At 39.1% G+C, this 25,602-nt stretch overlaps 1 protein-coding gene and 1 long non-coding RNA gene across 4 annotated transcripts in view; both read left to right on the top strand.

Moving 5' to 3' along the window:
* NDUFS4 (NADH:ubiquinone oxidoreductase subunit S4) overlaps positions 1-25,602 on the top strand; it is a 115,658-nt gene that overhangs the window by 9,347 nt on the left and 80,709 nt on the right. The gene's annotated exons all lie outside the window — the stretch shown is intronic.
* Positions 13,060-25,517, top strand: LOC116553480. The gene is made up of 3 exons (XR_004269766.1): positions 13,060-13,555; positions 22,475-22,477; positions 25,505-25,517. It is a non-coding gene; the product is annotated as an uncharacterized LOC116553480 (long non-coding RNA).

Here is a 25,602-nt window from a genome sequence, read left to right as displayed (position 1 = left end):
AGTATATCCACAGAGTTGAACAACCAAAACCACAATTTTAGAACCTTTTCATCTCTCAAAAGGAAACTCTGTACCCATTGGCAGTCGCTTACCCCTGAGGCCTAGATAACGACTAATCTACTTTTTGTCTCTATAGATTTGCCTATTCTGGACATTTCATACAAATGGAATTATGTAATATATGGTCTTTTGTGACAGGCTTCTTTCACTTAGCATAGTGTTTTCAAGGTTTATCCATGTTATAGCATGTACCAGTACTTTATTCCTTTTTATTGAAGAATAGTATTCTTTTGTATGGACAAACCACATTTTATTTTTAAGGGACACCTGGATTGTTTCAACCTTTTGGCTATATGAATAGTGTTCTGTGAACATTCATGTACAAGTTTTTATGTCAACATATGTTTTTATTGTTTTGGGCATATATCTAGGAGTAGAATTGCAGGATAAAATGTAATAATTTTATATTTAGCCTTTTGAGTAACTGTCAGACTGTTTTCCAAAGTGGCTGTACTACTTTACATTCCCACCAGCAGTGAATGAGGGTTCTAGTGTCTTTCGCATTCTCTCCAACTTTGTTATTATTTGTCTTTTTGAAATTATAACTATCCTAGTGAGTATAAGGTGGTATCTCATTCTGGTTTTGATTTGTACTTCTATGATGGCTAACTCATTGTAGTTTTAATATGCATTTCTCTAATGGCAAATGATGTTGAACTTTGGTGAAGTATCTGTTTATGTCTTTTGCCCATTTTTAATCATGTTATTTTCTTGTTCAGCTTTTATAGATCTTAAAATATTCTGAATACAAATTCTTTGTCATGGATGGGAAAAAATATCTCTCTCTAGGTTCGTGGCTGAGCCCCCTATAACAAAAGACAGATTAAGAAGAGAAAACCATACAAATGTATTTAATGTAAGTTTTATGTAGCATGGAAGCTTTTTTAAAAAAATTGTTCATTAAAAAAAAATGAACTTTTATTATTAATTGATACAGTAATTGTGCATATTTACAAGCTACAGAGTGATATTTTGATACATGTCTATGATGTGTAATGATCAAATCAGCATAATTAGCATATCTATCACCTCAAATATTTATCATTTGTGTGGGGAACATTCAAAACTCACTCTTCTAGCTGTATGAAAATATAAATTGTTAATTATAGTCATTCTTCAGTGCTACAAAAGACAAGAACATATTCTTTCTATCTAGCTATAATTTTGTATCTGTTAACCAAACTCTGTTTTCTCTTCCCCTTCTCAGTCTTTAGTAGCTGTATACCACTTTCTGCTTCTATGAGATCAACTTTTTTAGCTTACACATTTGGGAGAGAACATGTGGAGTTTATCTTTCTATGCCTGGCTTATTTGGCTTCACATAATGTCCTCCAAGCTCATCTATGTTGCTGCTAATGAAAGGATCTCACTATTTTTTATGGCTGAGTAGTATTCCATGGTGAATATGTATCACATTTTCTTTATCCATATGTCTGCTGATGGACACTTGGGTTGATTCCATTATCTAGGCAAATGTGAATACTACTGCAGTAAACATGGGAGTGCAGCTATCTCTTTGACACCCTGATTTCCTTTTCTTTGGGTATATAACCAGTAGCAGAATAGCTGGATCATATGGTAGTTCTATTTTTCTTTTTAAATTTAAATTTTTTTTATTATACTTTAAGTTCTGGGGTACATGTGCAGAATGTGCAGGTTTGTTACATATGTATACATGTCCCGTGGTGGTTTGTGCATCCATCACCCTGTCACCTGCATTAGGTATTTCTCTTAATGCTGTCCCTCCTATTCCCTACCCCCTAGTCCCCCGACAGGCCCTGGTGTGTGATGTTCCCCTCAACATGGGAGCTTTCATGAGGAGATAAAGATCCAAAGAAATAGTTAAACTTGTGTATTTTTATACTTAGGTTCGGTGAAGAGTGCATAGTTAGGGAGAAATACGATAGAACAAAGGGGATTTGGTATATGGTAATAAACTGGGGGAAACTTAGCAAAGCCTGTTTGTTCTGATTCATCTGTGTGATGGACCATTTGTCTTCAGGGGTAGCAGTGTTTCTTTCTAGGGAAGTTTAGATAATCCTAGTTTGTTTTTTTTTTTTTTTTTTTTTGAGACGGAGTTTCACTCATGTTACCCAGGCTGGAGTGCAATGGCACGATCTTGGCTCACCGCAACCTCCGCCTCCTGGGTTCAGGCAATTCTCCTGCCTCAGCCTCCTGAGTAGCTGGGATTACAGGCACGCACCACCATGCCCAGCTAATTTTTTGTATTTTTAGTAGAGACAGGGTTTCACCGTGTTGACCAGGATGGTCTCGATCTCTTGACCTCGTGATCCACCCGCCTCGGCCTCCCAAAGTGCTGGGATTACAATAATCTACTTCAGAGAAGAAGGGATGGGAGAAGAAAGTCAAAGGTACCTTCCTACTTCTGCCATTTTTTCAGTATTACAAGGTGGCATATTTTGGGGTAGCATGTCCTGAACTCTACCAATCAGATATGTAATTTTCAAATATTTTCTTCCAATCTGTAATTTTTCTCTTTCATTCTTTTAACATCATCTTTCACAAAGTAAAAGTTTTTTGTATTTTTCCTTTTAAGGATTGTGCTTTCATTGTTGTGTGTAAGAACTCTTTGCCTAACCCCAGGCTGTGAAGACTTTTTTCTGTATTTTCTTCTTCTTGAAGTTTTTGTTTTGTTTTGTTTTGTTTTGCTTTTTTTAAGAGGCAGGGTCTTTCTCTGTTACTTGGGCTGTAGTGCAGTGGCATGATAATGCTCACCGTAGCCTTGACCTCCCAGACTGAAGTGATTCTCTCCCACCTCAGCCTCCTGGGTAGCCAGGAGCTTTTAAAATTTTCTTTTCTTTACTTTTCATTTTTTAGAGCTAGGACCTTACTCTGTCATCCAGGCCGTAGTGCAGTGATGCAGTCATAGCTTACTACATCCTTGAGCTCCTGGGCTTAAGCAATCCTCCCACCTCAGTCTCCCAGGTAGCTGGAACTATAGGTGTGTGCCACTCAGCTTGACTGATTTTCTTATTTTAAGGGAAAACATTCAGTTTTTCACCTTTAAGTATAATGTTAAAGGTTTTTTTTTTTTTCTTGTAGAAATACGCTTTATTAGCTTAAGAAGGTTCCCTAATGCCTCTGCTTTGCTAACAGTTTTTGTTAAATGATTTTTTTTGTAGAAATGCCCTTTATTAAATTAAGACGGTTCCCTTATGCTTCTGCTTTGCTAACAGTTTTCATCATGAATGGATGTTATAGTTTGTCTAATGCCTTTTATACATAAGTTGATGTAGTCTTGTTTTTCTTCTTTAGGCTGTTAATATGATAGATTGATTGATTTTCAAATATTGAATCAGCCTGCATTCTCAGTAAACCCCACTTAGTTGTGTTGTTAAATTCTTTTCATGTACTGGCACATTTTGGTTTGCCATTACTTTGTTGAGGATTTTTGCATCTATGTTTATGAATGATACTGATCTGTAGTTTGTTTCTTTTTTATTTTGGTACTGTGTTTAGATTTGGTATCAGGGTAATGCTGGAATCATAAAACGAGCTAGGAAGTTTTTTTCTTTTGAATTGCTTTAGTTTCATGCTACAGGTTTAGATATGTTATATTTTCATTTGGTTCAAAATATTTTACTTCCCTTGAGACTTTGTTTTGACTTGTAGATTATTTAGAGGCGTTTTATTAATTTCCATTTATTTGGACACTTCTTTTTTAGGTTATATTTATATTATGTTTTTAGAACCCAATTCCTTGGAGTTTCCTTTATCATTGTCCATCCAGAAAACTGTGACTATCCATTACCTTGTACTGTTGCTGCGCCTGAATCAGGGGCTAAGGACTAGAGGACAGAGAAAAACAAAAAAGCCATGGTAATGGCCCCACCTTCTCACATGGGTTATTTTTGAAGCTAAATTTGAACATTTCTTGCATCTTAGCATGTCTGAATGAATTTAAAGACTCTAAAGTGACTCAATATATTCTTTATATAATTAGATTTTTTTTTTTTTTTTGAGACGGAGTTTCGCTCTTGTTACCCAGGCTGGAGTGCAATGGCGCGATCTCGGCTCATCGCAACCTCCGCCTCCTGGGTTCAGGCAATTCTCCTGCCCCAGCCTCCTGAGTCACTGGGATTACAGGCACGCGCCACCATGCCCAGCTAATTTTTTGTATTTTTAGTAGAGACGGGGTTTCACCATGTTGACCAGGAGATTTTTTTTTGTCTTCTTCTATCCCCCAGACTGGAGTGCGGTGGTATGATCTTGGTTCACTGCAACCTACACCTCCCGGGTTCAAGCGATTCTTGTGCCTCAGCCTCCCAAGTAGCTGGGATTACAGGTGTGCACCACCATGCATAGCTAATTTTTGTATTTTTGGTAGAGACAGGGTTTCATCATGATGGACAGGCTCGTTTCAAACTCCTGGCCTCAAGTAATCCACCTGCCTCTGTCTCCCGAAGTGCTGGGATTACAGGCATGAGCCACCGCACCTGGCCTATATGATCAGATTTTTAACCAGTTGATTCTCAACTGTGGTGGGAGAAAGGGAGGCAATCACATACCACAATCTTGGAAATGGCATAGAGAAAGTGTTTCACAACACATGTACTTGTGGTTGAAAATTATGACTTTAAATAAAAGATGAAATTTTGTTGCCCATGTAAGTGATGCAGAGGCAGAAAAATACATTGAATCACTGGTTTAGACCATCAAACAATACATCTTCTTTGAGAGGGTGTGGCGGTCAGAGATCTATTTGGAGTAACTGATGGAAGTTTTGTTGACTTTTCTCTCGAAATACAGTCATATATATAAAATCAGAGTGGGGGATTAATGGATCCCAGGCTTTGTAGCCCTTCCATAGATAGTATTAGGTTTTATACAGTATTTTGTTTATACCTGTGTTTAAGTTATTGTGTTAAACCTTTCTCACAAGTGACAGGAACCTAAAAACTAAGATGACTGGCTTAGGCAAGAGGTATACATTACCAAGCAATGGAAAAGGCAAGGGTGTACCTAGCTAGTCTCAGGTACACTGGAGCTAGAAAGCTACTGGGCTCTTTTTCTAATTTGTCTGTGTCTGTCTCTGAATGACAGTTACGATTGCAGATTGTTTTTTTCACATGTGGTTGATACTATAACTGATAGAATTTTTTTCAGGTTTACGTCTTACAGCTTTATTACCAGGGAGGGACTGAAAATCCCTTTCTCTGATACCCAGTTTAAAAATCCTGTGGAAATACTTGATTTGAGTCAGGTTAAACAGATTAAGGGCTTACTATAAAATACTTAATGTTTGTAATTCTTGTGCAATTGTATGAATATAGATCATGGGACCTCCTGGTCAAAAATTTAGAACAGGATTATTTTATATAGCGTTATCTTCAGGGAAAATTATAGTTTGTATATATTTTATAGGCTGACCTCCTACCTTTTTTCCTAATGAATTCTGAGACTTTGCTAATGTTTGTTCACCCATTTAACAAATATTTGTGTTTCTTTTATAGTTTCAAAGGCTGCATTTCTACAGACTTTACTAGGATGTATGCTCTTGGAACATCTGCTTTGAGAACTGGCAGTGTTCAAGCAAAGGCTGAATACTCATTTCTCAGAGTTTGTGGAGGGCTTCATCTTAGTTTGGCTTCTCCTAGAGTAGAATCTGAGACAAGAACATAACCCTAGGTGGTTTATTTGAGAGCTTACCTGGGAAATAGGAGTGAGAAGCCTGGGGAGTGAGACAGGGAATAAAGAAAAAAGCGTGACATTGCAATTGTTGCTGTGAGCAGTAGAGAAACCTCATGAGCAGTGTGTAGAATGCTACTCAGTATTACCCATTTGAAAGGTGGAAGGCTTGAACATTTATCCATAAGTTCTCATTCCCCCTTGATTAAAGATGTTAACTCTTCTGTGCTTTAAGCTATACTTGTGCTTCTGAAGACCCCAAGGCATAATGGGTTCCCTTGGGGTGGGATGCTAGAGGATAATGGTAGTATGAGCTCCTACAGCTGTGACTGAAATGACAAATGGGCCAAGAGAGTGTGACATGAACATCAGAAGTGTCTGTTACAGGATCCTCACAACTAGAGTTTCTATAAGCTGCTTTTTATTGGCCCTAATAATAAGGGTTTTAATAGCCAATGTTTATAGTGCACCTAGGCATAGTTATATTATTTCATCTCACTAAAATGAACCATATCATTTTAGATGGTCTCTTGGTGATTATATTATAGTTTGATGTTTTCCCAGGGTTGTAAAGCAATTCACCCTTACTGGAATTTGTTTAACTCACCTATTCTGAAGGATATGACAAAAGATTTGGAAATTGAGGTCTTCCAACTCACTTAACTATAAATAATAATAGAAGTTCTCATGTGAAGAGATAGTTTCTTCTTTATAATTTTGTGTTTAAAGAATTCATGATAGCAGAATATTCGTATGCTATGTGCCAGGGTAGTTGAGCCAGGATTGTGTATAACATCCCAGCAAAGATCAACTTACAGTTTTCTTTGAATTTGGCAGCTTAGATGATCTAATTCCCTGGATGAGCATGTATTTTCTCTTCAGTGATACTGCCTAAAAGACTTAGGGTAGTTAGGAGAATTTTCTTCAACAGCCACCTGTGCCACTTTCATCTCTGACTGATTATCATGTGGTAGTCTTGTCTTCCATTTTATTAATGTCTCAGCATACCATTTTAGTGCGTAGTTAGTACTAGAATGGATATGACATGCATCTGAGTTTGTTTCACAAATTTTAGATTCTTCTTTCCTTAGTTGAGACTTTAAACAGTGTTATTCTGTTACTGATGAAGTCTGTGGTTTATGTCCATACTTACTGCTTGTCCCTCATTAAGGCTCAAGTTTTTATTTTGGTTCCAGATTTAGTATTTTGGCTTTAAGTTCAAATTTTTGTGGCCAACTCCCTTATAGTTTCTTACCAGTGTCCTGGACCATAGCTTTGGGAAAGACCCTTTTCTAGAAATTTTCTATTGGCTCATGATATTAGCTATGCTGTTAGGCTATATTCTTAGCCTTTTCATACTTGAGCTACTATCATGTTAGTTTAGCAGACTAGTTAAGAACACAAGTTTTGGAGTCAACTCTACCTGCATTTGAGTTCCTGGTCTGATACTTCCTAACTCTGTGCTTTCCTTGTTTCTGTGTCCTGTTCTGTAAAATGGACATAATAATTCCTGTTTTGTAAAGTATATAAAATGCATAGTACAGTGCTTGGAATATGCTATAAGTGCCTGAAAAATTATAAAAAGAACATTATCATCACCATCCTTCACCTCCTCAACATCATCATCATTCTTTCTTTTGTAGCTTCTTTTCCTTTTGGCTTCGTTCTCCCTCTCTACTTTTTCTTTCCTTTCCTTTTCCTTTTCCTTTTTTCCCTTTCCCTTTCCTTTCCTTTCCCTTCCCTTCTCTCCCCCTCCCCCTCCCCCCTTCCCCTCCCTGTCCACTTCTTTCCTTCTTTTTGTAAATCTTACCTAGATTCTAATTTCTTGTTTGGTTTATCAGAACATCCTGGATTTTGTCTTATTTACAGTATTTTATGCGTAAATATATAACAGAATTTTGTCCACTTGGCTTTTTCCAAATTGTGACCCCCCCATGCACTCCTCAACCCAAAGCAGTCTATCTTTGGCATCTACCATTCCACTGAAATAGCCTTGATCAAGGTCAACAGTGACCCTGTTGCTAATTGAAAATACTCTTCTCAGTCCTTATCTTATGTGACCATTACTATCCAAAAAGATGACTATCTCATTCTTGAAAGACTCTTCCCTGGACTTTTGTTTTGGCTTTACTCCATCTCATACATTATCTTTTGCCCATTCATTGGACTATCCTTGTTTCTTAAGAGTTTGGTTTCTACCTTTTTACTCTTTATATAATGTCTTAATTACATAATATTTTATATACACATGAATATATGTATTATATATGTTAGGAACCATAATAGCAAAATGAATTATTTGAACCCGTCATCCAGTTTACACACTAGACAATTACCAGTACCTTTATTTTTGTATATTCTCTATGGTCCACCCACCAAATATGTTCATGTCCTAATCCCCAGAACCTGAGAATGTTACCTTATATGGCAAAAGGGACTTTGCATGCCTGGGCCACATAGCAAGACCCTGTCTCCAAAAAAAAGTAAAATCAAGTAAAAATAAAAATTTAGCTAGGTATGGTGCCATGTGCCTGGAGTCCCAGCTACTTGGAAGGCTGAGACAGGAGTTTTGCTTGAGCCTAGGGGTTCGAGGCTTCAGTGAGCTATGATTGTGCCACTGCATTCCAGCCTGGGTGACAGAGCAAGACCACATCTCTTTAAAATAAAAAGGAGCGGAGGCTTTGCAGATGTGATTAAATTGAGGATTTTGAGATGGGAAAATTATCCTGGTGGGCCTGATTTAATCACAATGGTCCTTATAAGAAGGATGCAGGTAGAGTCAGAGAAACAAACAGTTTAGAGTTGGTAGCAGAGATTGGAGTCATATGACTATGTGTCAAAGAATGCCAACAGTCTCTAAAAGCTAGAAGAAACAAGAATCAAATTGTCCCCTGAAGCCTCCAGAAGATACCATCCCTTCTGACACATTGATATCCCTTTGAGACTGATTTCCAGCTTCTGACTTCTAGAACTGTAAGAGAATAAATGTAATAAAATGTGTGTTGTTTCATTCCACCAATTTCATAGTAATTTGATATTGCAGCTGTAGGAAACTAATATACTTTCCCTGTGTCTCATTGTCAACCATGACTTCATTTACTGTCTGTTTACACTAAAGACTAAATGTATATGATTTATTTACATCATATGTACTTTTCACTTAAGAAATTCAACACATATACATGACAGCTACAAATGGTAGAGAGTTTTTAAAAAAAACAGTTAAAAATGCAAGTTAATATTCTCATTCTTCTACTTAGTGATCATTTGGTACTCAACTAAAGGAATAGTAGTTTGTTCTAGTGCTAGAGGATTGGCTTATTAAGAGATAGTGTGTGGGTCTCCTTTGGAGGGGAGCTTCCTAAATTAGAATTTCCAAAGATGATTTTTATTATTTGCAATTTTTGCCTAACAGTGACTTTAGGACCTGTTCTTCATAAAAGATGTGATTCTGTATCTTTTACTTGAATTCTAGATGCTTAGCTTTATCCAGGACATCTACATCTTGAATTTTGCACAGGCATCTCAAATCCAGCAAATCCAAAACAATGTTATGATGATGATTTCCTCCACAACTTCACTTAATTTTCCTTTTTTTTCCTGAGACAGAGTTTCACTCATTGCCCAGATTGTAGTGCAATGGCACGATCTCAGCTCATTGCACCCTCTGCCTCCCAGGTTCAAGCGATTCTCCTGCCTCAGCCTCCCAAGTAGCTGGGATTACAGGTATGCACCAGCATGCCTAACTAATTTTGTATTTTTAGTAAAGACTGGGTTTCTCCGTGTTGGTCAGGCTGGTCTCAAACTCCCAACCTCAGGTGATCCGCTCGCCTTGGCTTCCCAAGTGCTGGGATTATAGGTGTGAGCCACCACGCCACGCCTGGCCACACTTATTTTCCTTCACCAACATCCAGCCAGTTATCTAAGCCAGAAACCTATGTATTATTCTTGTCTCCTCCCTCTCTTAGGCCTATCAGCTAATCATTAAATCCTAGTATTTGTTTTCCTCTTAATTTCCATCCTTGCTGCAGCTATTGCTATTGTCCTGCCTTCTAACTGATTGATCTTCCTGTCATCAGTCTCAATTTGTTCTCCATGTTGGGTATATGTTGCAAAAGTCTAAACTTCCCAGCATGCCGTAGAGTCCGTTATATTAATCTCTGTTCACTTCATTCTTTGGTATTCATAGTTTTATCAGTCCCTTCCTGACCCAATCTCTAGCTGTACATAAACTCTATATTTTAGTGTTTCTCAACTGCTTGCAATCCCTAAATGTTTTTTCTCTGTTTTATAGTTAAGGTTCTGTCTGCCTAGACTATTTCTTCTGCTTTCCCATCTGTGCCTTTTCTGTCCCTGCCCCACCCCCAACACCCTTTGCGTATTTAAGTCCTGTTTATCCTTCAGGTGGCAGTTTAACCATCATTTTCTCTGAGGAGTATTATCTGAACTCACAAGTTTAGTTAAGTACTAATTCTATGATGTCTTAGAGCTCCCTCTGTTACCTCATCATTATGTTCTTGGAAACTGCTACTTTAAGAGAAACAATGTGTAACAAAACCAGTTTTAACCATAGGCTAATTGATATAAAACAAGAGTTAAAAAAAAAAATCACATTTCTAAATAAAGACCTAAGCATTTCTAATATTAATCATTAAAATAAATTTGAGCTATACACACATTTAAGGAAGGTGAATAAAAACAAATAAGATACTCATCCACTAATTTCAGTTCAGGATCAAGAGTGGCCAGAGCCTGTCCCGGTAGCTCAGAGCACAAAACAGGAAACAGCCCTGAACAGGATGCCATCACAGTGCAGGGCACACTGATAACCACACTCACTCATACTGGGGCCATGTAACATGCCAGTTCAGCTCACATGCATATCTTTGAGATGTGGGAGGAAACTGGAGTAACTCAGAGAAAACCCATGTGAACATGAGGAGAATGTGCAGACTCTACACAGACAGTATCTGTGGCCGGGAATCAGTACTGTTTTTTCTTTTTCATCAACAGATAACGAAATGACTTGAACAAACCAATTTTGTTGAAAGACCTGCTGTACTTACTATGCTTCATCATGATGGCTTGTTTACTTGTCTGTGTTTCTCTTTAGACTTAAGTTCTTCAAGATCAGGAACTGTTTCTTCACCTGTGTGTTTTTACAGGATAACACAGTGCTTAGCATGTAATAGACACCTGATATAATAGATACTTGGTAAACATCTGTGGACTCATTTGATTATGGGATTGTATAGAATTTTTTTTTGAGGCAGAGTCTTGCACTGTCGCGCAGGCTGGAGTGCAATAGTGCAATCTTGGCTCACCATAACCTCCGCCTCCTGGGTTCACGCAATTCTCCTGCCTCAGCCTCTCAAGTAGCTGGGATTATAGGTGCACAACACCACACCCCGCTAATTTTTTATATTTTTAGTAGAAACGGGGTTTCACTACGTTGGCCAGACTGGTCTTGAACTCATGACCCCGTGACCCACCCACCTTGACCTCCCAAAGTGCTGGGATTACAGGCATGAGCCACCACGCCCAGCCTAGAAATGTAAAAGCAATGCACAGCAGCATCTCCATAAGCAGTATAGTATTTTATATATTTTTTTCTTATGAAATAGTCTTTGGGTTTTAAATGTAGCCATCATGGACAATGTCAGAATTACCAAAAAATGATGACTTTTGTAGCTTTATGATACTTCTCACTTCTTTCATACTTTTGAATAATACTATTGCAGACTTTATCTTACAGCAATATTAACTAAAATGTATGTATGAAATTCTGTCAGTAAGACAGCTTTCTATGTGATTTGGGTTATTAGCACTCCAAAGTTGTTCATGAAAGAATGGAAATGTATTGCAAATCTAAGTAATTGCCAATTGTAATTTTTTTCTGTAATAAATAGCTGTATAGCTATTATGTTATAGATTTTAGAATAGCAGAATGCTTGGTATGTAAACCGCATTATTTTATTTAGCTAAACTTGTTCAATTCTATTTATTTTGGAAATAAAAGCAATTCAAAAATAGGAATCAACTAGACTTTAAGGCATTTTTAAATAGTGTAGATATTGTTACATTTTATTATTTCAATTACTGGGAGTTGAGGGGTGGCAAAATAAGAAGCACTGGTGGAAATAAATTTGGGAAGATGAAGAATTCATGGCTTTTCAACCAAAATTTAAGCTACTGGTTATGTGATACTATACCACATTTAAAAGTTATGACGTGGTTGCCACGACTGTACCGCACTTAATAGGTACTAATATGTGAAAGAATTCAAGTGATATGCTAAATGTTTAATTTCCTTTTCAATCCTGTGTTGGATGATCAGTGAAAACAAAAGTATCTGGCAGATATAGGCAATATTGTTAAGAAAGCTTTTCCTTACAGTCCTGCTGCGTCTCACTACACCTCCCACTCCCCAATGCACAGTTATTTCTCCATGCATAGAAAAGTACCTCACATGTACCTTTTTCCTAGAAATTACCGTTTGCATTCAAACTATTGGCATTGAAATTATCGTTTATATGTCTGCCTTCTCGCAATAAACTATAAAATCTTGAAAGCAAGTTATTATTGGGTCTGGCATTGTGCGTAAGACATAATATGTTTCATAGTAGATACTTTGTGAATTGAGAATGGGAATTAAATTTTTTTTTTTTTTTTTTTTTGAGATAGGCAATTCTTGTTGCCCACACTGGAATGCAATGGTGTGATCTTGGCTCACTGCAACCTCCGCCTCTTGGGTTCAAGTGATTCTCCTGCCTCAGCCTTCTGAGTAGCTGGGATTACAGGTGTCTGCCATCATGCCTGGCTGATTTTTATACTTTTAGTAGAGATGGGGTTTCACCATGTTGGCCAGGCTGGTCTTGAACTCCTGACCTCAGGTGATCCACCTGCCTCGGCCTCCCAAAGTGCTGGGATTACAGGCATGAGCCACTGTGCCTGGCCTCAACTGAGCTTTTTAAACATAGTCATGCTAATTTGTAGTTAATAAGTATTAACTCCTGTTAGATCTTTCGAACTTCTTTTTAGAGTATTTTATTGCTTGGGTATTTACCAGAATAACAAAAAATGGGTTTTTTTTGTTTGTGTTTTGAGACAGTCTTCGTTGTCCAGGCTGAAGTGCAGTGTGGCAGACTCTCAACTCACTGCAACCTCTGCCTGCTGGGTTCAAGTGATTCTTGTGCCTCAGCCTCCCGAATAGCTGGGGTTACAGGTGTGTGCCACCACACCCAGCTAATTTTCTATTTTTAGTAGAGACGGGTTTCACCATGTTGACCAGGCCGATCTCAAACTCCTGACCTCAAGTGATCTGCTTGCCTGAGCCTCCCAAAGGTTTCTCCAAGGTTCTTGATCTCCTGCTCTCTCAAGAATGAGAGAGGGGAACAGGTGCGCTCGCAAAGTAAATACTAGACCCCAAATAGTTTTTTTTGCAGGAAGTGAATATATTTAGGTAAAGAAAAGGGGAAAAAAAGGAGAAGAAGAGAGAAAACTTCCACAAAGAGTGTGGAAGGAGACTCCAGAGGGGAAATCCGCCCTGATGAGGGAGACAGGGACTTTTAACCTGGAAGGAATTCTGTCCTTCTCCAAGTCCCTTGGCCAATGAAAAGAGTTCCCGAAAACTTCTGCTGGAGTGATTAACCTTTGGTTCTTCCTGCATGCGTGAAAATTTAAAACAGAGACCTTTAAACCTCCTGGGTGGAGAGAGATGGGAGCGAGGGCATGGTGCTGGGAAGTTCTTGCCCTTGAAACTACACCCCCTAGTGCACCCGGAAAGAGGACACCTTCCCTCATTGCCCCCTCTGAACAGGAAAGTTCAACTTCTGTTGGAACATGGGTGTCGATCACTCTGTAGCTACTTCCTGCTGAAATGGGGCATAGAAGAGGCCGTGAAGTTGAGGTTTCCTCCAGCGGGGAGCCTTTTTGGGGTGCAGGTTGATCCTGAGGTCCACGATAGAGCCCACGAGCCAAGGACATCCGGGATTCCAGTGGCAGGACTAATTGTGACCTTATGGTTCTAGATGAAATGAATGTGACAAGGTGGCTAAAGATGAGAGGCCCAGAGGCCAACAAATATAGAATGGTTATAAACGAGCCTAGGAGAGACTAGAGCCAGGATAGTCAGTTGTTAAACAAGCTTCACAATACTGTTTCTTGAAGGTCTTTAGCCCTGTGTTTGATTGATTCCTGAGTTCTATGTTCAAAACAATACTTGACTGGTTTACAAAATAGCATTTTTCCTAGAAAGAGACAGACTCCCTTTCCACTATGAAAAGGATAATCAGGGTTGTCTCCTGGAACTTCAGGCTGCAGAGTGGAGGGTCTGTGACTTTCCTCAGGAGGTATCCAAGGCTTCAGCCGAGTGTGATGAATCCATGAGTTAATTCCCACCACCTTAACTGCCATTGGGGTAGACAGAATAACTGAAAATGGTCCTTCCCAGGATGGGCCTAGGGAGGGAGAGTCTGAGGGGAGAGAATTAACAAGCACCAAGTCTCCAGGGCAGGAGAGAAATACTGAGAAGGCCATGCCAGTGTTCAGGAGAAGATTAGCTTCCTGGACCTTTATGGTCAGCTTTACCTGGGGCTCTGTGAGGGTGATGGCTCCTGCTGGCACTTGCTCCAGGCACCCTCAGTCCTGCCATTGGATCATCTGGTCAGACAGCTCAGGCCCTTGGGCACCTTTGTCCCCTGGGATAGTGTGCTTTCCAGTGATTACCTTGGCACAGGGGGCATGGACGAGGTGGTGGTCCATTCCTTTGTGGACAATTTCTTATAAAATGTCTCTTCAGGCCACACTGGTAACAGGCTCTGCCAGACTGTCGGCTAACCTGAGCCTTTCCCTCATTTGAGCCCCAGGGGTCTGCCTGCCTGAAAGCCATGACTGAAGCAGCAGCCTTTCTCTGATCTCTCCTGTTCCCTTTAGCCGGTTCCTTTTGGTCTCTATTATAAAACACCGAGGTTGCCAGGTTCAGTAATGATTCTAGACTCTGTTCTGGTCCCAAGGCCAGTTTCTGGAGCTTCTGCCTGATATCTGCTGCTGACTAATAAACTTGTCCTGTAGTATTAACTGACCCTCAGTGGAGTCTGGTGATGGGGGGTGTACTTTCTTAAGGCCTTCCACAGTCGCTCAAGGAAAGCTGTTGGGTTTTTTTTTACCTTCCCTTTGGGGGCTAGGTTTTCCCACTCGGCCGTGGATGTTTCGGCTACTCTGTTTGGCAGAGAAAAATGAGCCTCTTCTTTAAAGACCATGTGGTAAATTGGTCGTAATTTTCCAGTATACATTTTAATGGGGACTTGATCTTGGGAAGATTGGCACCCACCTGAAATTGAACACGAGGGATGCCTGCACCCCCGGTTAAAGAAATTACAGCTGCTTCAACCTAAGGCATTCCTTAGGTAAAATGGGTACTGAAATGAAACGTCTTTTGGTCAGTACCCCAAAATTTCATGTGACCAGGATGCGTGATCCATGTTATCAGAGGGCCTCCCATGTACTGGGTTCAAATCACGACCTACCAGCGTCATAGGACTCACGCTCACTGTCTGCATGACCTCTAGTGACTACCATGAGGCATGGAATGAAAGGGGCTATCATGTTGGGTAGTAATCGTACCAATGAGCCTGATGAGGCCAGTGAGCCTTAGGAGATGGGTACCAATATTCCCCAGCAAAAGTCCAGTTTACATAGGCCAATTTATAAAACTACCCCAGAAGGGTAAACTTCTAGGGAGGGACCATTAGAGCACACAGTTCAAAGAAGCCAGGCCATGTGGCTGAGGCTGGAACAATACCCTCAGGACCTGGGCCTCCTCTCCCGACCCCACTTTCCATTGTAGGAAAACGCCCTTACAAATGCGAGACCTGCTGTTAACTATTTGGGCCCTAGAACTGGTTTAACTATGATCTTCTAGATCTAAAAGTTCTGCCGTAGAGAGAGAGCCAATCCTAAGCAAGACAAATTATACACCAAACACAAAGTCCCATAGCCTTCAGCTTCTGAATTTCCCAAAACGTTTCTCTAATTCACGACTGACTCCACCAGGGATTTGGACCAGCAACCATGCACTTGCAGGCCCTAGACCTTAACCAACTGTGCTAACAGGCCACTTGTGTTAAAGGAAGGCAGAAACCTTTCTTAAGCCATATCTGAATGCGAATGCTGCACCCTGAGAAAGTGTGGCCTGCTGAAAGCTGGGCAGGGCTGACAGCCAGCAGCGCTTCCCTTATCTCAGCTGGGAGAAAAAAAAGCCCCTTACCACTGTCAGTTTAAAAGCCACGTTTGCAACCGCGTGATTTTAAAAGCCAGGCCTCTGCGCTGCCCTGCTATGTGCCAGAGGGGAAGTCCTGCCCCGCCCCTTGGGGCGTTTCATTTTGCTGTGATGCCAGGACCATGTGTGCACTCTGAGCCACTCCCCCAGCCACTGCCTACACAGGGACTCGATGCTGGCAGGTGAACGCCCTGGAGGAAGTCCCCTTGTTCTGTCCCTGACTGCGATTTTATGCTGGCCCCGCCTCCAGAACCAAGCTACAGCCAGCAAAAGCACTTCCCCGCTTTGCTTTTCTCTCTCCTGGCAGTGCTGGCAGCTGCGGCTTGCTGTGCATGCCTGGCCCACCCTCAGGGCTGGGCTGTTCCCAGCAGGCAAGGAGGAAAGGCCTGTGGGGGAGTGCTTACCCTCTCCACCCCACAGGCTCCTGCAGGTTTTTGTCCCAGAGATAATAGCTGAGCCCAGCGGACAAGGAGCCAAGGAGCGAAAGGCCTGGGGAGGTGGTGGGGGGGAGTGCTCACCCTCTCCTCCCCACAGGCTCCTGTAATAGCCAAAGGATAGAGAAGGAGCAGAAAGCAGCGAGAGAGCTTGAAGGAAAAACTGCGCCTTTAATTCTCGCTGGCCCGCACTGCTTAAGACGGGATGGGCTACACCTGCTGCTCCAGTTCCCCGCAGCCCTGCCTGGCTGCGGCTGCTTCAGGTGTTCTTAAAGAGACAGGACAGAATGGAGCTGCTTTTACCTACAGTTAGAAGTTGTATTCTCCTGGCTGGCTCGCCAAAATGTTGGGGTTCGGGGAGCCCTGTGCTCCCCTACCAGGTGCACTTGCAAAGTAAATACCAGACCCCAGAGTTTTTGCAGAAAGTGAATTTATTTAGTTAGAGAAAGAGGAAAAAAGAGAAGAAGAGAGAAAACTTCCATGAAGAGTGTGGAAGGGGACTCCAGAGGGGAAATCCACCCAGATGAGGGAGGCAGGGACTTTTAACCTGGGAGGAATTCCCTTCTTCTCCAAGTCCCTTGGCCAATGAAAAGAGTTACCTTAAACTTCCACTGCAGTGATTGACCTTTGGTTCTTCTTGTGTGTGCAAAAATTTAAAACAGAGACAGTTAAACCTCCCAGATGGAGAGAGATGGGGTGGGGGCATGGTGCTGGGAAGTTCTTGCCCTTGAAACTACGCCCCCTGGTGGACCCAGAAAGAGGACACATTCCCTTAATACTTAATAAAAAGTGATCGACTTAGGCTTTTGGGTAACTGTTAATAATTTATCAGGGAAGCTAGTAGGAGTTTTAATTACTCATTCAGTTTTAGTAGCCTGCAGTTTTATTGACTGGATTTGGATGAATCTTATAGTAAATGATTGTTGAGTTTTTCCTAAACAGTATGAAGGCCTATACAAGAATAAATTGAATAACAAGCAGACTATTTTCTTCATTAAGCTAACTACTATGAAATTTGTGTGCGTGTGTGTGTATCTGTGTGTATGCACGTGTACCTGTGTGTGTTGTAATTTACTTCTTTGTGGCCTTTTGTGCTTTTATGCATATATTTTTTATGTTACATTTCTGAGCTGATATTTTGTTCCTTTGTTTTAAAACTCTATTGGAATTTTCTATTAATTTTAAGCAAATTATCAAGTACATGAAGCTTGTAGACATCCATTTTAAAAATTGTTTTTTGAAGTGACACTGCTTTGCTGATGAGTACACAATATTTTCAGTTTTTTTTTTTATTAGCAAATCATCTCCTCCAGTTGCAGTGGCTCACGCCTGTAATCCCAGCACTTTGGGAGGCCGAGGCAGGTGAATCACTTGAGGTCAGGAGTTCAAGACCAGCCTGGCTAACATGGCAAAATCACATCTGTACTAAAATACAAAAATTAGCTGGGTGTGGTGGTGGGTGCCTGTAATCCCAGCTACTGGAGAGGCTGAGGCAGGAGAATCGCATGAACCTGGGAGGCAGAAGTTGCGGTGAGCCAAGATCAAGCCATTGCACTCTAGCCTGGGCAGCAAGCCTGGGTGACAAGAGTGAAAGAAACTCCCATCTCAAAACCAAATCAAAACAAAAAAATAATCTCTGGTTACAGTCATTTATTACTAAATTTTTCCTTGATTTGTATCTGATTTCAGAAAAATGATTATACTAGAACAGGCCATAGGTAACTAACTTTATCTACTGTAGTTGTTCAGGAAAATGAATTGTTTATAGTTATTTTTAATTTGAACCCTTTCTTTCAGTTGAATCTAATCTAGCAACTTCAGTTTCTCAAAAGTAATAATAATGATCATTGCTAATAATTTTGCTTCTAATAGGCAAGGAACTATACAAAGTGCTTAACATTTACATCTCATTTAAGTTTCTCGGCAGCTCGACAAGGTGATACCTTGGCTTACTAAAGATGAGGTAGACAACATATTCTGATCATAGGAATGGTCACCTGTCAAGCCATGCTATGGTGTCCTCTATGAAGAGGTGGTTCACAGGCCCCATGACAAGAATCTTAGTTCACTAAAGCTAAATAAACAGTAGTAGTCTGACAGTGGTACTGGTCAGGTCAGACAACAGTGTTTTCCACCAAATTGTAAATCCTAGGCCCAAATGGAGCTCTGAACAGTGTGTGTTACTGTAAAAGTCTGGGCTGCTGAACCTGCTAAATCGTACAGCCTTGTCTAGTGGTGCCCAAGCAGGTTTTCTAGCTAACCATATATTTCAAATGCCACTCATTTCATTAAGGAAAATAATTTCAATGTTGATTTATACCAGTCAGAAAAACCCTTTGATATAAATTTTGAAAATGGTGTTTGAAGTTCATATTCATAAATAACCACTTCTCGTGAGTGTCGTAACTATCTCTAGTGTTTGATTAAAAATAACTTGTACTGTTAATACTGAAGATTATTTTTCTTACTTCAACAGCTGGACCAGCTAACATTCATTGAGCTTTGACCAAGTGCCAAGCACTTACTAAGGTTTTAATGTACATTATCTGATTTAATCCTCACCATAATCATATGTCATAAGTAAAAATATAGTGAACATTACTTTTCAATGTAATATTTTGAATAATGCAGTCATAGAGTTTTTTGTGTGTTTGTTTGTTTGTTTTTGAGACAGAATCTTACTGTATCACCGAGACAAAAGTTGAGTGGCACAATATCGGCTCACTGCAACTTCCACCACCCAGATTCAAATGATTCTTCTGCCTTAGCCTCCCAAGTGGCTGGGATTACGGGCATGTGCTGCCATGCCCAGCTAATTTTTGTATTTTTAGTAGCGATGGGGTTTCACCATGTTGGCCAGGCTGGTCTCGATCTTCCTACCTCAAGTAATTTGCCCACCTCGGCCTCCCAAAGTGCTGGCATTACAGGCATGAGCCATCGCGCCTGGCTGACTTATGTATATATAAAATAAATTCTCAGAGCCTCCATCTCTGTCCCATATACTCATTTACCACTGCTTCCCCCACTTCCAAAAAAATCATTATTAGTTTCTTATACTTGGAGTTTGTTTATGCATATTTAAGAAAATACATTATTTTCCCCCATTTTTTCGCAGAGGAGGCATACTAATCATAATTTTCATTTTGCTTTCAATTTTTTAACATTTTACTAAAATTTTCACACATGCAGAAAAGTTAAGTGGAGTATGGTGAATCTATAAACCTACCACCTCGATTTAACATGGTTAGTAGGTTAGTGTTTTGCTGGTTTTTGCTTATTTTGCATATATATGTATATAAATGAGCAGAATGCATATATATGAGAGTGTGTGTATATATATATATATATATATATATATGCAAAAGACAAACACATATATTGACCTAAGCCATTTGAAAATCAGTTATAAATATCATGGTATTCCATCCCTAAATACTTTTTTTTTTTAAATAGGAGACAGAGTCTTGCTCTGTCTCCCAGGCTGGAGTGTGTGGTGCGATCATGGCTCACTGCAGCCTCCACCTCCTGGGCTCATGTGATACTCACCTCAGCGTCCCAAGTAGCTGGGACCATAGGCATGTGCCACCACGCCCAGCTAATTTTTGTACTTGTTGGCAGAGATGGGATCTCGCCTTGTTGCCCAGTCTGGTTTTGAACTCTTGGACTTAAGGAATCCACCTGCCTCAGTCTCCCAAAGAACTGGGATTACAGGTGTGACATCATGCCTGGGAATACTTTCATTTTTTAAGGTAAACTACCACTCAATCAATTAAGGATTTAAACTAAAAGAGTTGCATGATTGGATATAATTACTGGTTGAGGTTCATGGTGCCTTTGAAGAAGAAAAGACTAGAGGCAGAGAGGCCAATTATTAATAAATGATTAATAAGTGTACAGGCATATCTTGGAGATTCTGCAGGTTTGGTTCCAGACCACCACTTTATTGTGCAAATCTCATGGTAAAGTGAGTCACACAATTTTTTTTTGGTTTCCTAGTGCATATAAAAATTATTTTTCCACCACACTGTAGACTATTAAGTGTGCAATAGCATTAAGTCTAAAAAGCAATATACATACCCTACTTTAAAAATCCTTTACTGCTAAGCGTGTTAGCGATCATCTGAGCCTTCAGAGGGGATCTCTTTCCTCTCTTGCCATCTGATGAATTGGTCCTGCTTGTTACTAGAGGGAAAGAAGTGAACATTTGTTTCTCTGTACACCAGCTACTTCATGCCAATTACTTAACTAGTTATTTAATTCTACTAGTAATTCTTTGAGATATTATTATCCTTATTTTTGCAGATGAGGAAATTGAAGTGCAGAGTTGTGAAATAATTTGTTTAAGATTATATTGCTCTTAAGTGGCAGATCTGGAATTTTACATGAATCTGGCTAACTCTGAAGTTACTACGTGACTCTTTTCCAGTTTGTTTCATGAAGTGAAAAAAATTTGAATGCTGGTGATTTTTGTTTTCTTCTGCTTGTATTCGTTATTCTTAAAGATGTGATCATCAGCTTTTCAGAAAACAGTACGTCAGTCTTTTCACAAATACGTCACTCTAAGGCACTTTATCTTTGAATTGAAGTATGCAGCATGTACCAACTAGCTTTCCCGTTGATGTAATGTTGCCAAACAATGAAATATCATGCCCTATAATTTCAGTATATTTTTTCAATTCACTTTTTATTTTGTTTTAAATGTATTTTTGATACAAATGTAATCCCAGTGGTTTTAGAGCTGATATAGAGAAATTTTAAACCAAAAAAATCCTAAACTGAAGCAAAAAGTGACAAGTTGGAATACTTCAAAATGATCAGAAAACGCATAGCCATCTTTTAAAAGAAAATTAGGAGGCTGCCTATCCAAGATGACACAGTAGCATTAGAGCAGTTGTGAAGCAAATCATCTAATGGCTTCTTGACTCCATCGGACCTTCAAAAAAAATTATCCTGCTCTTAAAGACCACCTTTTTAAAAGATGTCGCTTTTAAAAAGTGGCATCTTGATTTATTTGAAAGTAGTAAACACTCAAGCTATAACACTCCCAACCTTAGTCAATATAAAACAGACATCATACAACTTAAATTCTCATGTAGTAGTCCTTAGAGAAGCGCTTGAATAGAGAATTGCTTATCAAGCTGTATTAGTCAGGATACTAAACCCTTAATACCTATAGCTTAAAATAACAGAGATTTATTTCTTGTTCATGCTGTATATCCCTTATGGGACAGTCAGGAATGCTACTGCATGTATTCTCACTTGGGAACTCAGGCAAACCACTGTTGGTTGCTGGGATGTATGAAAAGACGCAGTTAGGCATTGACTTCTAAAGCTGCTGGTTAATGTCATTTCCCCTCATATTTCACTAATTTAAGTAAGTTACATTCCTTCACCTAACCAGAAGTGGCAATGGGAGTGTAGTCTCAAAATATGGTTAGTAGGAGAATGTGATGATTAATACTGAGTGTCAACTTGATTAGATTGAAGGATGCAAGGTATTGATCATTGGTGTGTTTGTGAGGGTGTTGCCAAAGGAGATTAACATTTGAGTCAGTGGGCTGCGAAAGGCAGACCCACCAGTAATCTGGGTGGGCACCATCTAATCAGCTGCCAGTGCAGCTAGAATATAAAGCAGGCTGAAAAACGTGGAGACAGTAGACTGGCCTAGCTCCATACATCTTTCTCCCATGCTGTATGCTTCCTGCCCTTGAACATTGGACTTCAAGTTCTTCAGTTTTGGGACTCAGACTGGCTTTCCTTGCTCCTCAGCTTGCAGATGGCTTACTGTGGGACCTTGTGATTTTATGAGTTAATACTAAATGAACTATATATATATATATATCTTGTTAGTTCTGTCCCTCTAGAAAACCCTAATACAGAGAAGAACTGGAATATGGATGCCCAGCTAGCATGACTAACAAATAAGCCTTTTGAGGAATATTTAGACTTATGCATGATTGATTGGTAGAATTATTTTTAAAAAATGCCTAGTAGCTTTGAAGTAATCCTGTTTTGATTGAATGAAGGATCTTGATACTGAAAGGTGAACTAGGCAGTTTAGCGAAAAATGTCCAGTAGAGGAGTAAACTGGTTCATTGGACATCCTTTTCCTTGTGTTTTGTCTGTTAAATTTCCATAAGTATATTAAAGATTTGCTCTTATGTGCTTGCTTATAACATAAATCTATTAATAAAGATTCACAATTATCAACTATTTTTATGTAAAACACATGTTGAATAATGATGCTATGCAAAGTCTAAAAAATCAAGAGGTTAGTAATTGGTAGGACATACAACAAAAACTATCACATATTTTGTATTACATTGAAAAGCACTAGTCATTTTTAAAAAGTATATAATTTGGGAAAATTTGCTCCATGAGGCAGTACAAATGAATAATCATACTGAAGTTCAACAGCTTCAGTCTGGACTTCTAAAATTTTCCGAGGAGATGAGTGATTAATAAATACAAACGTGGTATTTTTACGTACATACATGAAGAGGCTATCTCTAGGCAGAGTTATAAATCTTTGTGTGCATGTCTTTATTGGTGTTGTAAAGTAGGGTTTATCTGTTTCTTCACAAGACATGCTCTTTTTAAAATATTGTGGTGGATTATACATACTATGAAATTTACCTTTTTAAACATTTTTAAGCATAATTCATTGACATTAAGTACATTCACATTGTTGTGCAACAATAACTGTTGTATATCTCCAGAACTTTTTCATCTTCTAAAACTAAAGTCTGTACCCATTAAACAATAACTCTCTGTTCTCCTCTCCCATAAGCCCCTGGCAACCACCATTTTACTTTCTGTTTCTATGAGTTTGACTACTTTAGATACCCCATTTAAATATAATTATATACTGTTCTTTTGTGATTGGCCTATTTTACTTATCACAGTGTTTTCATGGTTCATCCATGGTGCAGCATATGTCATCATCTGCTTCCATTTTATGGCAAAATAATAGTTGTATGTATGTACGTTTTGTTTACACATTCATCTGCCAGTGGACAGTAGGGTTGCTTCTATCTTTTGGCTGCTGTGAATAATGCTGCTGTAATCATGAGTGTACAAATATCTGTTCTAGTATCCATTTTTGTTTGAATATAAATCCCAAAGTGAAGCTGCTGGTAATGGTTGCACAACAATGTTAATGTACTTAATGCCAATATGGTAATTTTATTTTAAATGTTTTGAGGAATCACCCTACTGTTTTCTGTAATGGCTATATCATTTTACATTTCTACCAGCAGTGAACAAGTGTTCCAATTTCTTCACATCCTTGCGAGTCCTTGCTACTTTTTGTTTGATTTTTGTGTTTTTTTGTGGTGATAATAGCTATCTTAATGGAGATGAAATAGTATCTCCTGGTTTTCTTTTTCATTTTCCTAGCATTAGTTTGCATGTTTTTATACAGATATATGATTTCAGCTATTTGGGCAAATACCTAGGAGCACAGTTGCTGATCATATGTTAAAACTATGTTTTAGCTTTGTAGGAAACTGCCAGACTGTTTTCCAAATTGGCCGTACCATTTTGCATTCCCACCAACAATGAATGAGACTTCTGTTCTCTTCATCCTTTCTAGGATTTGTTGTAGTGTTTTTGATTTTAGCCATTCTAATAGGTGTGTAGTGCTATGTTCATTTTAATTTGTAATTTCCTAATGACATATAATATTGAGCACCTTTTCATATGCTTATTTGTCATCTGTGTATCTTTTTGGTAAGGTGTCTGTTTAGATCTTTTACCCACTTTTCAGTTGGGTTGTTTTCTTATTGTTGAGTTTTGTTGTTGTTGTTTTGAGATGGGGTCTCACTCTGTCGCCCAGGCTGGAGTGCAGTGACACAGTTTTGGCTCACTGCAATCTCTGCCTCTCTGGGCTCAAGTGATTCTTCTGCCACAGCCTCCTGAGTAGCTGGAATTAAAGGCACGTGCCACCACACCTGGCTAATTTTTTGTATTTTTAGTAGAGATGGGATTTTATCATGTTGGCCAGGCTGGTCTTGATATCCTGACCTTAAGTGATCTATCCGCCTCAGCCTCCCAAAGGGCTGGGATTACAGGCATGAGCTACTACACCCAGCATTGTTGAGTTTTAAGAGTTCTTTGTTTATTGTAGATACAGGTTCTTTATCAGAAATATGTTTTGCAGATATTTTCTCCTAGCATGTGGCTTGTTTTTTCATTCTTTTAGTATTAACAGTATCCTTCACAGAGCCAAAGCTGTTAATTTTAATGAAGTCCAACTTACTCATTTTCTTTTCATGGAACATTGTTTTGGCATTGTATCTAAAAACTCAGTACCAAACCCAAGGTCACCTAGATTTTCTCTTATATTATCTTTAAGAAATGTGATCGTTTTGCTTCTTACATTTCTAGGTCTATGAGCCATTTTCAGTTAATTTCTGTGAAAGGTGTATTGTCACTGTTTAGACTAATTTTTTGCATGTGGATATCTGGTTGTTCCAGCATCATTTATTGAAGAAAGTGTCTTTATTGGGTTGCCTTTCTTTCTCAAAAATCAGTTAACTGTATTTGAATGGTCTATTTCTGTTCCATTCATTTATTTATGTTATAGCTAATACAGTCTTGATTACTATAGCTGTGCAGTGTGTAGTAAGTCTTAAAGTCAGGTAATACCAGTCTTCTGACTTCATTCTTCAGTATTGCATTAGCTATTTTGAGTCTTTTGTTTTTCCATATGAATTTTAGAATCATACCTAGAATAAACCCCATTTGGTCGTGGTATGTAAATCTTTTTATGCATTGTTGAATTCAGTGCTAATATCTGTTAAGGATTTTAGCATCTATACTTACATACTTATAAGAGAATTAGTCTGTATTTTTCCTTTCCTGTAATGCCTTTATCTAGTTTTGATGTTTGGGTGATGCTGGTCCCATAGAATGAGTTACTGCATGCTTCTATTTCCTAGAAGAGATTGTAGAGATTTAGTGTCATTTCTTCCTTAAATGTTTGTTAGAATTCACCATGAAACCATCTGGACTTTGTGCATTTTTTTGGAAGGTTGTTTATTATTGATTCAATATCTTTAATAGATATAGGCCTGTCCAGATTATTGCTGTTTGTGAGAGTTTTAGTAATTCCTGTTTTTCAAATAATTAGCTCATTTCATTTAAGTTATCAAATTTGTGGGCTTAGAGTTGTTCATA

Source organism: Sapajus apella, unplaced genomic scaffold (assembly GCF_009761245.1).
Source record: "Sapajus apella isolate SASKATOON/1434 unplaced genomic scaffold, GSC_monkey_1.0 scaffold1, whole genome shotgun sequence".
NCBI lineage: Eukaryota > Metazoa > Chordata > Mammalia > Primates > Cebidae > Sapajus > Sapajus apella.
The sequence above is the reverse complement of the archived record's forward strand: the minus strand, read 5'-3'. Positions and strand labels throughout refer to the sequence as shown.